Source organism: Carcharodon carcharias, chromosome 23 (genome assembly GCF_017639515.1).
Source record: "Carcharodon carcharias isolate sCarCar2 chromosome 23, sCarCar2.pri, whole genome shotgun sequence".
NCBI classification, from domain to species: domain Eukaryota; kingdom Metazoa; phylum Chordata; class Chondrichthyes; order Lamniformes; family Lamnidae; genus Carcharodon; species Carcharodon carcharias.
Genome location: NC_054489.1, coordinates 53,231,413 through 53,247,551, shown reverse-complemented (window position 1 = coordinate 53,247,551; position 16,139 = coordinate 53,231,413). Strand labels below are relative to the sequence as shown.

Here is a 16,139-nt window from a genome sequence, read left to right as displayed (position 1 = left end):
AGTGGTAAATGCTGAGTTGTTCAAATCCAAGAGGGAAGTTTGAAACAACTACCACATTTTGCAATTTGTATGTTTCGAGATGCATACCTTGAATTCAGTAGTAATAAGACCACTGAGTTTTATAGGTTTTTTATAAAATTAGGTTAAACATTTATTAACAAGAAAAATGATTTTTAAACACATACATATGTTGACAAATTACGACTATAATAACTTCTAAATCCCCTAATTAACCCAACTCCCAGTTACACTTTCGTTAAGGCAACAGTAAGTCACATAGATTGTAAAAGACTCAGGCAAAGAAACATGATACCCTGAACAATCCAATTCAAAGTGTTTCCTTAACTTCGGTTCTTTGTAGACATCAGCTTGAAGCATGGATGCTGAAGCCTTTTCACACTTGTTAGATCTTAAAATGCCTATCCTTACACACAGCCTTCGCGCCTTAATACATATTTTCCCATTTGAATGCAAATTCCCATTATTTCACTAAGTCTTTGGACTTTACTTCCCTGCACATAAAAATCTCTCACACCACTAATTTTACCAGTAATCTTTGGGAAAAATGAACATGCTGTTTCTGAACTTCACCTGGCTAGGTGACACATTTCACCCCTCCTTTGAGAACAATCTAGTCTGGTTTATTTTAAAATGCAAATGTTCCCTTTATCTCTTTCTTCTATCTACTTAACATTTCAAACCTATCTTACCTTTTGTTACATCAAAGCCTTCAGACCAGCTGCCTTTAATCCAATTAAGTCTCTCACACACACAGACATAGACACAAATACCACTATTTTACAATAACTTCCAATAATGTTATTATATCTTCCTGACAGTGTATTAATATATGTAGCTTCCAGTACACATAAATATGCCACACTGTGAAGCTGACTGACAATCTTAAATTCATTAAATTGGTTATGTGTACTGGAAATAAAAAACACCCTTCTGCCCCTGACCAGATCAGAGAACCCTATCTTTAGAATGTGACTATCTCCTGGTACAAAGTGTCCAGGTAATTTTCCCCCTCCCTGATGCATCACAGTGTCTGCAGCTCAGCCTCCACCTCAATGACTCTGAGCCGAATCTTCTCCAGCTGTAAACACTCACTGAAGACATGTTTGCCCTGGATTCCCTACCCCACCCTCACCCCTAGTGTCCAGAAGTTCCCACATTCCCTGCCCTGCCATATTTATTATTAATTAATTTGTTCTTAATTAATTTATAATTAATAAACAGTGCTACTCCCAACAACTTTTACTATTGCTAGTAAACCTTACTACAACTAATAAAATTTTACAATTACAAATAAATTGCATGAGTTTTAAAGATAAATGAGCAAAATATACACCAACCAATTACTTATCTGTTTTCCTGTTATGGCACACTTTTATTTCTCTCAGAATATGGCTCCTCCACACTGGAGCCACAGATTAGACTGGTTTGGATAGCTCTTCTAGGTGGTGGTTACTACCACAGGATCCTCTCTTTGCCAACTCTTCTAGGCGATGGTTGCTGCCTCCAGGTCTTCTTTTCATCTGCTCTTGAACTACACCAGTGTGCAGGAATCCACAACATGTTTGCCCCTTTGAGTCAGTGGTGACTGTGAGCTGAATGGATTATGGCCACATCCTCAAAGACATGCTTTATGGGGAGTTTATTATCAGCAGAGACCAACAGGTTGCACACATCTGTGATCTGAGGTTGTCTGCAAGTGAGACGCCAAGTTGACCAAGATTGGAATCAATACATGGGGAATTTTTGCTACTGATTGGACTGTCTGAAGGCAAGCAGTCAGCCAGGGAGCAGAAAAACCAGAGGGAAAAAGAAGTGATCAGATGGTGGGAAAGAAAGCTTGTCAGAAGAAAGAAATGTCAGTCAACCTCGAGCCCTGAGCAAGCTGCGGAAGGCCATGCATAAATTGGCCTTGACAGCCACAACAGGTGATGTTCAGTACAGAAGAGACATAGTCCCTGGGTGCAGTCCATCATCTCCTGAGCAGGACAGATGCTGCAGTATATCTAAGCCAGATTTTAAATTAACCTTGTACAAGGGAACAGGTAAACAATTTCCATCGCTATGCAGAATCAATATCTTTTTATTCAGCGAAGGTTTTGGAAAGAACTTCATGCCACCTGCTGACATCAATGACTGTGCTGATCCTGTATCTCTAAGGATAATAGTTAATTTTCCTGCCTCATCAGATGAACATGGGGACACGTTAACCTCAAGGAAAACATCTCTACAGTTTTCCATCCCCCGACTCATCCTCTCAATGAATGTGGGGGAGACTCCCTGCTTGTTGTGAACTTTACCAATCAGGACATTATCACCTGGAGGAACACCCTTTGACTGGACAAACATGACAGGCTTGGTTTTTAACTTCCAGCATTCAGCCTTCAGGTGTCCCATCTTGTGACAAAAACAGCATGTCGGTCCCCTAGGACTAAACCTGTCTTCCGAATCTTGATAAAAGCAAAACACTGCAGATGCTGGAAATCTGAAATAAAAACAGAAAATGCTGCAAAAACTCAGCAGGTCTGGCAGCATCTGTGGAGAGAGAAACAATGTTAACGTTTTGAGTCCACATGACTCTTTTTCAGCGCCAAAGAGCAGTAGAAATGTGATGGATTTAATACTGGTTAGGAGGGGATGGAGCAGGTGGAGCAAAATAGAAGGTCAGGGATAGGTGGGGGCTCAGGAGAGATTTGACAAAGATGTCATGGACATAGAATAAAGGGAGTGTTAATGGTAGTGTTAAAGACTAAAGAAGGTGCTGATAGTGGCATAAAGGTAAGAAAGCAGAATGTGTTAATAGCAGAACAAGGCTCAGCGCTCTGTGAAAGAACAACATAAGAATAAATTACAAAATGGCCCTGTGGGGATTGGGGATAGAGGATAAAATGAATAGATAATAAAAATAATAATGATGATCATTTTAAAAATCTGAACCTTGACTTCAACTAACCCAAGAAGGGCCTAGGTCTGTACCTTCTTCCCCATTCTCAGCAGGGCCGGACCTTTTCTCATCAGCCTTACTCATTCCAGTTTCTCTGGAATGTTCCAACATCATGTATGTCACTAATCATTCTATAAGTTAACTCATAATCATCTGCTTTTACTGAGGGGTCCCTTATTTGTCTTCCAGGCAAGTCCTTAACCCCAAATGGAAACTATTTTTGAACTCCTCCACCAACATCATCTCCCTAAAGTTATTGAAGTTAGGTTCCATCTTCATTGACCAACACCACTTATCGAATGCCATTTCCTTTGCAAATTTCCTGGCAAATTCTACATAGGTCCGACCCATTCTCTTTCTCAAATTTCTAAATTTCTGCTGTGGGTCTCTGGCACCAACTCATAAGTGTTGTTTACGGCAGTCTTTACTTCTTCCTAATCACACAAGCATTCTGCTGAAAGAGATGTCATATTTTTATTACAATATATTGTATAATATGTTTAAGGTGGAGATAGATAGACTCTTGTTGTTAGGTAAGGGAATGAAAGATTATCAGGGGTAGATAGAAAAGTAGAATTCAAAACATGAACAGATCAGCCATGATCTTATTGAATGGCAGAGCCAGCTCGAGGGGCCGAATGGCCTACTTCTGCTCCTATTTCATATGTTTATTTATTCGTATGTTCGTAGAGGAGTACACCTACAAAGCCTTCCCACTTCGGAGGAGCAAAGTCCACAGGCTTTTCAGCCAATTCAGATTTGTGGCAATTTTCTCAAGGGGCATGGACTATATCTCGCTCTCTCTTCACTAAAATTAAGTACTAAGTGAAAATTCTTCATCAAATCAAAATTGAAAAGAATTCCGTCTGAGTCAGTGTCACTTCTCCTTGTCAACTCAAGTTTGCCAAATTGGAACTCTTCCCATATCGAGTATTTTCATCTCTCCCTCTCTCTTTTCCTCTTTCCTGTCTTTTCTTATTTCTCTCTTCCTAAGTCAATCTTTCTTAGTTCTGTTTCTTTTTAAATTGTGGCCTGTAGTACTCGATCACCAACAGAATCAGTCCTTTCTTCCTCGAGTCCCAGGTACCCAGCCAATTCTTCAAGGATCCTGTTCTTCTTAGCTCAAGATAATCCCCACGTACTCTGCTACAGTCTGTAGATCAGCTTTTCTCAAATGTTTCAAATCTCTGAGGGTTAGACCCCCTCTCTCAACAAAGGGTCCCCAGACTGAGTTCCCAAAAAATGTAGCAATAAAGAAAATGAAGCCTTGTTTGTGTAAATGCTGCAAAGTCTCACTTCACTAGTTTCAGTCTCTGGGTTCATAGTCCAATCCCCAATTTTGTTACAATTCCTGTCAGGGAACCATGAACCAAAATAACCAAATTTACGAAATAATTCCCAAATGAAGCAATTACCAACAAGATTTCTATTTTTATAACTTATGCTTTAACACAAATCAGAATCAAAGTAAATTCAACATGAATTAACAGGCAAATTATATTTTTTGTATTTATTTTTTCACAGAATGTGGGCATCGCTGGCTAGGCCAGCACTTTATTGCCCATCCCTAATTGCCCTTGAGAAGGTGGTGGTGAGCTGCCTTATTGAACTGCTGCAGTCCATGTGGTGTAGGTACACCCACAGTGCTGTTAGGGAGGGAATTCCAGGATTTTGACCCTGCGACCCAGTAAAGGAATGGTCAGGATGGTGAGTGGCTTGGAGGGGAACTCCAAGAACAGGTGGTGGTGTTCCCATGCATTTGCTGCCCTTCTGCTTCTAGGTGGTAGTGGTCCTGGGTTTGGGAGGTGTTGCCAAAGGAGCCTTGGTGGGTTGCTGCATTGCATCTTGTAGGTGGTACACACTGTTGCCAATGTGTGTCGGTGATGGAGGGAGTGAATGTTTAAGGTGGTGGGTGGAGTGCCAGTCAAACGGATTGCTTTGTCCAGGATATTGTTGAACTTCCTGTGTGTTGTCGGAGCGACACACATCCTGGCAAATGGACAGTTTTCCATCACACTCCTGACTTGTACCTTGTTGGTAGTGGACAGGCTTTGGGGAGTCAGGAGGTGAGTTACCTTCCACAGAATTCCAAGCCTCAGACTTGCTAGTGTATTCACAGTATCCATTTGGCTAGTCCAGTTCAGTTTCTGGTCAATGGTAACCCCCAGGATGTTGGCAGTGGTGATTTCAGCGATGTTGATGCCATTGAATTTCAAGGGGTGATGGTCAGATTCTCTCTTGTTGGAGATGGTCATTGTCTGACACTTGTGTGGTGCAAATGTTACTTGCCGCTTGTCAGCCCAAGCCTGGATATTGTCCAGGTCTTGCTGCATTTGGACATGGACTGCTTCAGTGTCTGAGGAGTCGCAAATGGTGCTAAACATTGTGCAATCATCAACGAACATCCCCACTTCTGACCTTATGATGAACGGAAGGTCATTGATGAAGCAGCTGAAGATGGATGGGCCCAGAAGACACTGCCCTGAGGAACTCCTGCAGTGATGTCCTTGAGCTGAGATGACTGACCTCCAACAACCACAACCATCTTCCTTTGTGCTAAGCGTGGCTCCAACCAGTGGAGAGTTTTCCCCTGATTCCCATTGACTCCAGTTTTGTTAGGGCTCCTTGATGCCACACTCGGTCAAATGCTGCCTTGATGTCAAGGGCAGTCACTCTCACCTCACCTCTTGTGTTCATGTTTGGATCAACGTTGTAACGAGGTCAGAGGCTGAGGTACCCTGGCGGAACCCAAACTGAGTGTCAGTGAGTAGGTTATTGCTTAGGAAGTGTTGATGACCCCTTCTATCACTTTACTGATGATGGAGAGTAGACTGATGGGGCGGAAATTTTCTGGGTTGGATCTGTCCTGGTTTTTGTGTACAGGATATAGCTGGGCAATTTTTCACATTGCTGATGTTGTAGCTGCACTGGAACAGCTTGGCTAGAGGCGCAGTCAGTTCTAGAGCATAAGTCGTCAGTACCATTGCTGGAATATTGTCAGGGCCCATAGCTTTTGCAGTTTCCAGTGTCTTCAGCCGTTCCTTGATATCAGGTGGAGTGAACTGAATTGGCTGAAGACTGGCATCTGTGATGCTGGGGACCTCTGGAGGAGGCCGAGATGGATCATCCACTCAGCAATTCTGGCTGAAGATCAGAGCAAATGCTTCAGCCTTATCTTTGCACTGCTGTGTTGGCTCCCCCACCATTGAGAATGGGGATTTTTGTGAAGCCTCCTCCCCCAGTGAGTTGTTTAATTGCCCACCACTATTCACGACTGGATGTGCCAGGACTGCAGAGCTTAGATCTGATCCGTTGGCTGTGGGATCGCTTAGCTCTGTCTATCGCATCCTGGTAGGCATGCAAGTAGTCCTGTGCTATAGCTTCACCAGATTGACACCTCATTTTTAGGTATGCCTGGTGCTGCTCCTGGCATGCCCTCCTGCACTCTTCATTGAACCAGGGTTGATCCCCTGGCTTGGTGGTAATGGTAGAGTGGGGGATATGCCAGGCCGTGAGGTTATAGATTGTGGTTGAGTACAATTCTGCTGCTGCTGAAGGCCCACAGCACCTCATGGATGCCCAGTCCTGAGCTGCTAGATCTGTTCAAAATCTATGCCATTTAGCAGGGTGGTAGTGCCACACAACACGATAGAGGGTATCCTCAACGTGAAGGCAGGACTTCGTCTCTACAATGACTGTGCGGTGGTCACTCTGCATCTGTGGCAGGCAGGTTGGTGAGGATGAGATCAAGTGTGTTTTTCCCCCTTGTTGGTTCCCTCACCACCTGCCGCAGACCCTGGTGAGCAGCTATATCCTTTAGGACTCGGCCAGCTCAGTCAGTAGTGGTGCAACTAAGACACTCTTGTCACCCAGAGTACATTCTGCGCCCTTGCCACTCTCAGTGTTTCTTCAAGTGGTGCTCAACATGGAGGAGCATTGATTCAACAGCCAAGGGAGGGCAGTACATGGTAATCAGCAGGAGGTTTCCTTGCCCACGTTTGACCGGATGGCATGAGACTTCATGGAGTCCGGAGTCGATGTTGAGGACCCCCAGGGCAACTCCCTCCCGATTGTATACCACTATGCCGCCAACTCTGCTTGGCCTGCCCTGTCAGTGGGATAGGACATATCCAGGAATGGTGATGGTTGTGTTTTGGACATTGTCTGTAACATATGATTCCGTGAGGATGACTATGTCAGGCTGTTGCTTGGCTAGCCTGTGAGACAGCTCTCCCAATTTTGTCACTAGCTCCCAGGTGGTTGGAAGGAGGACTTTGCAGGGCTGATTGTGCCAATGTCGTGTCCAATGCCTAGGTCGAATCTGTGGGGTCCAGCTGGTTTCATTCCTTTTTGGCTTTCTATAAGGGTTTGGTATAAGGTTTGATACAACTGGGTGGCTTGCTAGGGCATTTCAGAGGGCATTGAGGAGTCAACCACATGGGGATCTGGAGTCACATGTAGGCCACCTAACTGTTTAATTTAGACTAAGCCTACAAGCACCAGGTTTGTAAGAGGGGACTGCCCAGTGATGGAGTTTTGATTGGCTCCTGACCAAGTCCCCAGCTTTTGTGTAAGGATAGTGCAGTAGATCAGTTCCTAGCCTGAAAAAATGAAAGATTTGAAACCCCTCTCTCCTGTGTTTTGTAAGACTCCAGTGATCCTGCCATAGTAGCTAGCTGGCTATTCCTCACATCACTATACCCTGCTTTCTTTAAGAAACCCCTGTCAGGAGGAAAAGGGGAAAACCAATTGAGACATTAAAAGCAAGTTTCAACCAGAGAACCACACACTGCAAGACCACCTCATCTGCAAGGAATTTGGAAGTTAACAATCAAAATCAACCCATCTAATCCTCCACTCCAGTTTGGTGTTATTGAAGTATTTTATCTCACCCTTAAAACCTATAGTGTGTGTGTATATCGGGGTTAAGAAGGGGTTGAGTTTAAGTTATAGAGTTAAAGGTTATTTCTCTCTTTAGCCACTGGTTAAAGTCAATTTGTTTAATAAACAGTTACTTACTTGTCAAATTTACAAACCTGGTGCTTGTAGGCTGTTAGTCTAAATTAAACAGTTAGGTGGTTTGTTCAAACTTGTTCACATTTGTCTCAGCTCAGAGAGCAGTGGGGCTTGAGATTGCAGCGCACTATCCTCTGAGTCGTAACACTACATAGATCTACAAATTTTTAAAAATTATTTCTCCATTGGATGTGGGCGTCGCTGGCTAGGCCAGATTTATTTCCCATCCCTAATTGCCCATGTTCAAAGGGCTTTTAAGAGTCAACCACATTGCTGTGGGTCTAGACTCACAGGTAGACCAGACCAGGTAAGGGTGGCAGATTTCATTCCCGAAAGGAACCAGATGGGTTTTTACAACAATCAGCAATGTTTTCATGGTCATCATCAGACTTTCAACTCCAGATTTTTGTTGGATTCAAATTTCATCATCTCCTGTGATAACGTCTAAATCCCTTAATGAATCTAACTCAGTTACACTTTTGTTAAGGCAACAGTAAGATACATAGATTTTAAAAGACCCAGGCAAAGAAACATGATACCCTGAACAAGTCAAATTCAAAGTGAGTTCTCCTCACTTCAGTCCCTGGAGACAGCAGCTTGAGGAATAGATGCTGAAGGCTTTTTCACACTTGTTAGATCTTAAAATGCCAATCCTTACACATAGTGTTTGCTCCTTTATACATGTTTTCCCCTTTAAATACAATTCCCATTGTTTCACTATGTCTTTGGACTTTATCTCCTGATAATAAAACCCTCTCATAGCACTAAGTTTTACCAGTAATCTTTGGGAAAAATAAAAATGTTTCTGACACATTTCACCCCTCCTTTGAAAACAATCAAATTTGGTTTATTTAAAAATGCAAATATTCCCTTGAAGCCTATATTTCTAAACTTCCCCATGTTTACCTAATTATCATTTTACACCTAACTTCTCTTCATGCATCAAAGCACCGAGACTAGCTGCCTCTAATTCAATTAAGACTTACACACACACACGCACACTATTACTGTAGGTTATAAATATTCTCTATTATTGAAATTTATTATATCTTCTTGACAATCACATAGGGCAATGTCACATGGGGGAGAAAGTATTTTGGGATTCTTCCCATAGACCAGTTAATAAAGACCATAACCCTGAAGCATCTGCAGCCAAATCTTTGCATGGACTTCCCACGATAGGGTAGTTGTTAACTTGCAATTCGTTGATTGGCTAAGATCTTATGCAGCATCTCATCGATCATGGCGTGATTTCTTTCAAAGAGTCCGTTACTGAAAGGATTTTCAGTTGCAGAGTTTATAACCTCAAAGTTCATATTTTTGCAGATGTTTCTAATCTCATCATTAGCAAATTCTGCACCCCCCACCCAAACTCCCCTGCTGTCAATCAGAAATTTAGCTGGTGCTCCCAGTCTATCCAAGTTTCTATCATTTTATCTGCAATCACTCTTTCGTCTTTCCCATGTGTTACTATAGGAGGACTGAATCTGATTGCCATGTCTATAAAAGCAAAATGTTTCTATCTTTGTCCCACACATATAAATCCATGGGCAGAATTTTGCTCACATTAGGTGGGCTCGATGGGGGTGGGCTGGAGCAGTCAGGAAGCTGACCGCCATCTGCCAATGGAGCTGGGCCGCAATTTCATGCTGGGTGGGCAAATTAAGGTCCGCCCAGCATGAATGCCACTGGAGAACCTCTGAGAAGGGGGGGGACGGGGCCTGTTGTCCGCCAGGTCCATTGGTGACCCGGTGGCCAGTTCAAAAATGGTGCAGGCAGCCCCATGGAGACTGTCCATGTCAGAGTTGCAGCAGCAACATGGCTGCAAAGGAGGATGCAGAGACCAGGCAGGAGGGCAGGTCGGCTGGGCACTTGGCCTCCCTGTCTTTCCGATGAGTGCCTCACCGCCCTCCTGGAGGTGGCTGCCAGAAGGGACACCCTTGTCCCCAGAGATGGGAGGCGGAGGCCACCACACCTCACAAAGAGGGCATGGGAAGAGGTGGCACGACATGGTGCGGCGCACCTGGGTGCAGTGCCGGAAGCACTTCAATGACCTGCTGTGCTCAGGAAGGGTGAGTACCATGTTGGCGTGGGTCAGTGTGGTGAAGTGTTTTGCGCTAGCCACCCCCGCCATGGAGCTCAGGGGTGCTAGAGTCTGAGTGATAACTGTCAATCACACTGGAACTGGCCAAGGCAGTGGCCCTGGCTGCTTGGACTGAGGGCCTTGCAGTTTGAGGGCCATGACTCGGATCTGCCCTGCAAGGTGCTCCTCAGCTGGGGTTGGCCAGGCTGCAATGGTGCTGCAGGTAGAGAGTGGACTAATCAATGCTCCTCTGTCCTTTCAGAAGACAGCCCATAACAGCATTGAAAGGTTGGGGACTAGTGGAAGATCCCCACACCTCCTCATCCTCTCCCGGTACAAGCAGGACACCTTGGAACACGAGAGGCGCCATGCACCTCGGTCAACCGGCCACGGTGAGGCCAAGGTGTCAAACAAAGGTAAGAGTGCAGCGCACTGAGGTGAGAGTTTCAGATGGTTCACAATCTTGTCAGTCTCAAAATTGATGGCAGCCTCCAGACTGAATTCCTCGTTGATCATTGAAAGCCGTTGGAACCGTGATGCAGATCTTCATTGTCTCACCAGGGTGCCTGGATGCACAGTGACAGCGTGGTGCCTTTAACTAATGACATGTCCTTCTTCTCCCTTAGATCTGCCACCAAACAGCAAAGCCCACGACCTCCAGGAGTTACCCATGACCCCAGAGGACCACCATGCTCCCCAAGCACCTGCGTCACACCCACACTGAACCAGGCACCAGCTCAGATACCAGCACTTTGATGAGCATTAGTTTGGCGGCTAATATCTTGGTGCACATTGGTGAGGGCACTTCACACCCACTTGAGGTGCAGGCAAAGGCAGAGAGTGCCCAGGATGCTGGCAGTCAGAGAGCTGCTGGGGACCAGGACAATGTTCATTCGTAGGCAGAGGAAGAAATTCTGGAGTCATCCATTATGCACCAGATGCTGGATGTCCTGCAGGGTGTGGGGGAAGATCTGGCGGAGTTCCAAGAGGATATGCGTGCCATGGTTTCCATCATGGAGGAGTCCCTGAGGAACGTGAGCACTGTGTTGACTCTCATGGCCGAGTGCACTGCCTTCTCCATGGACAGAGTGGAGACTCTCATGCAGAGGCTGCTCCAGGAACAGAATCAGGAGTTCCTGGAGTTGTGCTCGGACCTGCAGCCCTCACACAGGCAATGACCTCAGCTGGTCAGTATCCATGTGAGAGATGGATGAGGCACCCAGTATCCCAGCTAGGTGCCCGTCCATCAATGGTGAGCAGGGAGGTCCAGAGTGACCTCATGTTGGCGCACAAGCTGCCTGTCATCTCTGCGGGCTCCTCTCAGGGCGCTGTGGATGATGGCAGCAGCTCCTCCGCCCCTCTGCCAGTGACCGTGGCATACAATGAGGCTGCTTCGATTGGGAAGATGCCAACAGTGGCACTGGCCACTCCCTCCCAGGCGGGGACAGCACAGGCTCCACTGGCCAGAGGACACCCGCCAAATTCATCAAGGCCAACAGGACAACAGAGTGAGCAGGCTGGCTCCAGTGCCGGAGAAGGGGGAACACCTAGGTGGAGCATTGATAAACGTAAGTTTAAAGTACCTCAAGCACAAGAGGGACTGGCCATGGGTGATCTTCTGTTCCCCCAATTTGTTTTTCTTCTTTTAATGGTGTGATTACCAACACCGGAAATATTGTTCCATTCAAAACTATGTGAGTATTATATTACATTTGCTTTTGTGTTATTGACTTGAGTATGCTTCATTTGTTTTGTAGGTACGCAAGTATGTAATGCTGGATGTGGTGGCTTGAAACTTTATTGCACAGGCAACGGGTGTATCTTGGAGCCCAAGGAAAACGTAATTTCTGAGATCCAGGATGGTGGCAGCAGCCCTGGCATGAGGTGGTAGTTCTTATATGGCAGGCTAGCTGAGGGAGCATTGGATCAAGGTGTCCCTGCCTCTCTGGAAGTTACCAAGGTCCAGCTCCACGCCCTCAGCGTTCTCCTCTTCTGACTCACTACCGGACTTATCATCTGGGGCTAGTGCAGCTGTGTCAACAGCCTCTTCCTCCAGTACCAGGTTGTGGAGAGCATAACATGCAACCACTATCAGTGGCACACACTGTGGGGGGGTATTGTAGTGTGCCGCCTGAACGGTTCAGGCATTGGAAGTGCATCTTGAGAAGACCTATGGTTCTCTCTACCACCGCCCTTGTGGACCCATGGCTCCTGTTGTAGTGCTGCTCAGCCTCTGTTCTTGGGTGGCGGAGAGGCGTCATAAGCTAGCTTTTCAAGGGATAACCCTTATTACCCAACAGCCATCCACCCAACCGGGCTGGAGCACTGAAGAGCCCCGGCACCTGGGAGTGTCTGAGGATATAAGCATCGTGGAAGCTGCCTGGGTACCTTGCACAGACTTGCAGAATCTGCATCCTGTGATCACACACTATCTGCACGTTCATGGAGTGGAAGCCCTTCCTGTTGACGAAGGCACCGGGCTCACCTGCTGGTACCTTGATGGCCACATGTGTACAGTCTATAGCATCCTGGACACGGGGGAAGCCAGCAATGGCTGCAAAACCTCTGGCTCGCTCAGCCTGGCTGGCCTTATCCATGCGATAAAGAATAAAAGCAAAATACTGTGGATGCTGGAAATCTGAAACAAAGATAAAAATAGCTGGAAAAACTCAGCAGGTCTGACAGCATCTGCGGAGAGGAACACAGTTAACATTTCGAGTCCGTATGACTCTTCATCAGAATGAAGGAAAAATAGAAATGAGGTGAAATATAAGCTGGTTGAGGGGGATGGGACCGGTAGAGCTGGATAGAGGGCCAGTGATAGGTGGAGGCAAAGAAGAGATTGCCAAAGATGTCATAAACAAAAGGAAGTTAAGGGCCCTGTCAACCACTGTGGGTGGAAAACCTTGGTTAAGGAAGAAGGAAGACATGTCAGAGGAACTGTTTTGGAGAGTGGCATCATAAGAACAGATGCGAAGAAACTGAGAAAATGGGATGGAGTCCTTACTGGAAGCGGGGTGTGAGGAGCTATAGTCGAGGTAGGGCCCTGGATGGGTGTTGGTGTCGAGTTATTGGAGCTTGCATTTGTTCCTTTGCACCTGAAAGAAAGAGACAAAGTTTCTTGTTGAAGTGTCAGATGAGATGAAGAATAAAATGAAACTGGGGGCAAAGACAGCGTAGAGATAGGGTGAGTCGGTGCTGCTGGAGGGAGAGGTCGAGTGTGTTCATATGGCAGCGCATGGCACTGAGTGTGGATCTCAGGATGCGACGAGAACAGCAGTCCAAGGAGCATCGTAATATTCATTACAAACCTACCGACTCCCACAGCTATCTCTTCCTTAACTGAGGTTTTCCACCCACGGTGATTGACAGGGCCCTCAACCATGTCCGGCCCATCTCCCATGCATCCGCCCTCACACCTTCCTCTCCCTCCCAGAACCATGATAGGGTCGTCACCCTTGTCCTCACTTATCACCCCACCAGCCTCCGCATTCATAGGATCATCCTCCACCATTTGTACAACTCCAGCATGATTCCACCACCAAACACATCTTCCCTTCACCCCCCCACCGCCCCCCCCACCCGACCCCAAGCAGCATTCCGCAGGGATCGTTCCCTCCGGGACACCCTGGTCCACTCCTCCATCATCCCCTACACCTCAAATCCTTCTCATGGCACTTTCCCATGCAACTGCAGAAGATGCAACACCTGCCCCTTTACTTCCCCTCTCCTCACCGTCCAAGGGCCCAAACACTCCTTTCAAGTGAAGCAGCATTTCACTTGCACTTCCCTCAATTTAGTCTACTGCATTCGTTGCTCCCAACGCATTTTCCTCTACATTGGAGAGACCAAACGCACCTCATCTTCCGACTAGGCACTTTACAGCCTTCCGGACTTAATGTTGAGTTCAACAACTTCAGATCATGAACTCTCTCCTCCATCCCCACCCCCTTTCTGATTCCCCTTTTTTCCCCCCTTAATAATTTATATAGATTTTTCTTTTCCCACCCATTTCCATTATTTTTAAATGTATTTCCATCCATTGTTTTATCTCTTTTAGCCTATTTTGATTCCTTCACCCCACCCCTACTAGGGCTACCTGTACCTTGCTCGTCCTGCTTTCTACCCTTAATTAGCACATTCCTTAGATAATATCACCACCTTCAACACCTCTTTGTCCCATTGTCTATGACATCTTTTGGCTATCTCCACCTATCACTGGCCCTCTATCCAGCTTTACCCCCCCACCCCCAACACCCCCCCACCCCCCAACCACCCCCCGCCCCCCCACCCCACCCCCACCAACCACCCACCCCCCCTTACTTGGATTCTTACCACTTAAATGAAACTAAATAACATTTTAACCAACCTTCCCACACAAGGTCGAGCTGAAGCCAAGATCCAATCTGGCACATTTGAATGAATCCCCAAATATTACGCTCATTAATGGACTCAAGCTTCTTGTAACTAGCACAGTTTACTCAAACTGTCATCATCTCCAACTTCCAAATTCTGTGTCATGTGTCACTTCAAAAACACTGCTGTTAAGCATTGGGCATTTCATTACATAATGATGTTTTGAGTCATATGAAGCACCTGATAACGTTCCCTTGGAAGCTGGTGTCCCTGCAAAAAAAAATGCAGCTTTAATATCAATGGCTTTACATTCCCAAGCATTTGTAGCTAATAGAGCTAAAAAGATCTTCAGCATAACTTTCCCTGCCACAGGTGAATCTACTCTTATATCCTGGTCACCCAATTTTTCTTCAAACCCTCATGCCACTAAACCTGGCTTTAACTCTAAGTCCCATCAGGAAGCACCTTTTCCATGCATTTCCATCTGTGAGACAGAGCTGGTTGTACCCTATCTGGCACCTCCATTTACCCCAACTTCTTTCCAACTATGTGTTCTAGCTCTGAAGGAGTCATATGGACTTGAAACGTCAACTCTGTTTCTCCTTCTACAGATGCTGTCAGACCTCAGCATTTTCTGTTTTTGTTGATGTAGTTCCTGCTGTTTGACATCCTTTATTCATTTATTTGAAGCTACTAAGACTTCTTGATCACATGGACTTCTGCTCCATGTAGCATTACCATTCTGCCATATTCCTCTATTTTAAGCTATGCCCTCAATCACGCTCTGGACTATTAATGTTTTATCTCCCTCTTCCATTTTTAAAACGTTCTTTCAACAGTTGTGATCTCTTCCTAGAGATATTCACTCCCAGATCCACTGCCTGAACTGATACTGCATTCTGTGCCTTCCATTTTTGTATTTCATGTTCCCAATCTATAGGCCTAACCTGTCCTTTATCTCATACATTTAACTAGTTTTTATATTTTCCAATGGCCTCCCCTGCTCTACCTACAATCGTCACATCCCGCCAATGATTGGCCCCTTCTGGCAAGTATGTAACTTTAGTGCCAGCTTTTGGCAGTTGTCCTCTGGGACTAATCGCCACATCATCTTTGTCCGAATTACTGTCTCTATCTTCAGATACCCTGTCAACTTCAGTCACCTGGTCCTCACAATCATGCAATGTATGGGTATAAGTAGTACATGGTTCCTTGTCCCTTCCTACAACACTTTCCAAACACACAAATTTGTAGTCCACACCAACTAACCTTGAGTGTACATGAATAGTCTGGTTCCCATGTTGTAAAATGACTTTACCATCTTTACCTATAATCTTTCCCAGGCCTTCCCACTCTTTTACAGTATACCATGTCTCCCCAATTGAAAACAGTTTCCGATGGTCACACATTGTGTCTTAGAGCTTGCCAAATTCTTTCGGAAACTTCAGCTTTAAGGAATGATCTTCTGCCTGCATGTAGTGCATTTAAATGCTCAGAAAAAGGTAGAGCTAATTGTAGTTTCCTCCCAAACTGTGGGGGTGGTGGGGGGAAAGAGATGATCATTCAGTACTGAAGGAATTTTTGCATTTCTACCAAAAAACCGCTAGAGACTATAGCCCCCAACCATCTGCAGTGAGTTTTCGGCATGGACAGCCTATGCCAGAGTTGATGTTAATTTACAGCTTGGTTTATCTGCCAAAATTTTACAAAGCATCTAATCTA

The 16,139-nt window shown here is 45.6% G+C and overlaps 1 long non-coding RNA gene across 2 annotated transcripts in view; it reads right to left on the bottom strand.

Annotated features, from left to right (window-relative positions):
- The window catches only part of LOC121268942, a 40,051-nt gene that overhangs the window by 3,714 nt on the left and 20,198 nt on the right, over positions 1 to 16,139 (bottom strand). For both annotated transcript variants that reach the window (XR_005941284.1, XR_005941285.1), the window contains exon 5: positions 14,431 to 14,687. This is a non-coding gene — a long non-coding RNA (uncharacterized LOC121268942). The remainder of the gene's footprint in view (positions 1 to 14,430; positions 14,688 to 16,139) is intronic.